The 1,976-nt window shown below is 50.3% G+C and overlaps 1 long non-coding RNA gene across 1 annotated transcript in view; it reads right to left on the reverse strand.

Annotated features, from left to right (window-relative positions):
• The window catches only part of LOC121674620, a 3,286-nt gene continuing 1,310 nt past the window's right edge, over positions 1-1,976 (reverse strand). Inside the window, exons 2-3 of the long non-coding RNA XR_006019728.1 lie at positions 941-1,078; positions 1-115 (exon numbers count right to left, since the gene is read on the reverse strand). This is a non-coding gene — a long non-coding RNA (uncharacterized LOC121674620). The remainder of the gene's footprint in view (positions 116-940; positions 1,079-1,976) is intronic.

Here is a 1,976-nt window from a genome sequence, read left to right on the forward strand (position 1 = left end):
TTAATTCAAGTTTTTGATGCAGAACCCTCCCGTGAGTGTGCCCAAGTGGGAAATGAGGACACGTGTATAAAAGAAGCTCCATGGTTAAGCATTTCTTTCCATCAGGCTTTTCTAGCTGTGGGCAGAGAGAAGCACAATTGCGGAAGTGTGCCTCAAACAGGGAAGAACCACACTTTCAATCACAGAATCATTAAGGTTGGAAAAGACCTCTAAGGTCATTGAATTCAAACATTAACCCAGCACTGCCAAGTCCACCACTAAACCATGTCCCCAAGTGCCACATCCACGCATCTTTCGGCACTTCCAGGGACGGTGATTCCACCCCTTCTGTGGGCAGCCTGTTCCAGCGCCTGACAACCCTCCAAGCCTCAATGTCCTCGTTGCACTGGGGGGCTCCGGAGCGGACACAGGACCGGAGGTGTGGCTGCCCTCACCAGGGCCGAGGACCCGCTACACTCAGCACAGAAGCGGGAGCACCGCTGCAGAAACACCGCCGCGGGAGTCGGCAGCTCCGCTCCCCCGAGGTGCCGGCGCTGTGACCGCTCCGTGAGGGGCAACTCCCGGTGGGAAGGGCGGCAGGGCGGGAGCGCGGCCCCGCTCCCGAGGCGCCACAGCGCCACCTGGCGGCAGCGCGGCGCCAGGGCCCACCCGCCCCGCGCAGCACCGCGGAGCACAGGCGGGAGCGGGAGCTCCGGGAAGCTCCCGGCGGAGCTCTGCCGGCCCTCGGCGCCGGGAAGGGCCCTTCCCCACCCCGGCAAGCTGCCACCTCCTTCCCACAGCAGGTCCTTGCAGCGTCATGTGCACCGGTGGGCGATTTCAAGGTTGCCGATGGCGTTCCGGGATGCAGCAACCGGGGGTCGCCTCAACATTCTAAACAGCGTTCATTAATATTTCCTTAAAGACGCGCCTGATGGATTCCCAGAGATGCAGCGGCGTTTACCTCTCAAGCACGTGGCCAGTCCTTTGGCACAGGCGTTCTTGCACTCGCACATCCGTGAGCCCAAAGCAGCCCCAGCCCAAAAGCTAATCCCCGCAGCGTCTCACAGGCAGCCAACACCACCTTACAGAGTCAAAATCTCTGGAAGAGGGAGAACAAATAGAAAGTCATTTTGATCAACACATGCAACAATTATGTGCAAGAGGAAAAAACCCAAAAGTTAATAGAGCACATTATTTTTATCCATAGGTTCAGGTTTGTGGATGTTTTACACTCTTTTTTTGATTGCTTGTATTTTTCCTTCTCCCCCCCCCCCCCCTTTTTTTTTTTTAATCTTTTTTAAAAACAGATGTTGCCAAATGTTGTTGAATCACACATACTCTAAAATGCCTCACAATCATTTGTGGAACAACCCCCAGGCTCTAAACCCCTATATCATTAACGCAGCCTCCCTGCTGCTAGCTGCCAAACAATAGCCATTGTTCCTGTAGGGTCTAGCCAAAAATAATATGATGTGCAACGGCCTTCTCATTGTTGTCTTTGCAAAACTACTTAAAAGTTCCAGAGATGCCTTTACGGATGGTGTACAGCACAAATAAACCTGAAAGGAGCAGAACAAATTGAAAAGCTTGTAGGAACATTGGAAATGGGTGGAGTAGAAATAAAATTGTAGGAGATGGAAGAGAGAAAAGCATTATGAGAAAGGGTTTATATTAAATGATAGTGAAATGTTTTGTAAAGCAGCTGTTTTCATGTGGTTGCAAAGGTGAAACCACAGACATTTGAGACTCATATCACTACAACTTGCATATAATTTGTGAGCTTGGTGGCTGTGCAATTGTACCTTAAATGATGCTTTTATGCAGCTCTGATTTTAGAATCACTTCGAATGAGGATTTGGGAGGGAATATAAAATGGCTACCCTTCCCAGTTTGAGGAATACATTATCTAAAGAATAAATATCTGGAAATCATAGGGGTCACAGACCCACAGCTAGATATAAATGTAGCCTGTAGCTTATTAGCAGTCTGGTCTCTAT

The sequence above is a fragment of the Corvus kubaryi genome, unplaced genomic scaffold (genome assembly GCF_017639235.1).
Source record: "Corvus kubaryi isolate FWS band 111438036 unplaced genomic scaffold, C.kubaryi_AGA036_p1.0 69, whole genome shotgun sequence".
Classification (NCBI taxonomy): Eukaryota; Metazoa; Chordata; class Aves; order Passeriformes; family Corvidae; genus Corvus; species Corvus kubaryi.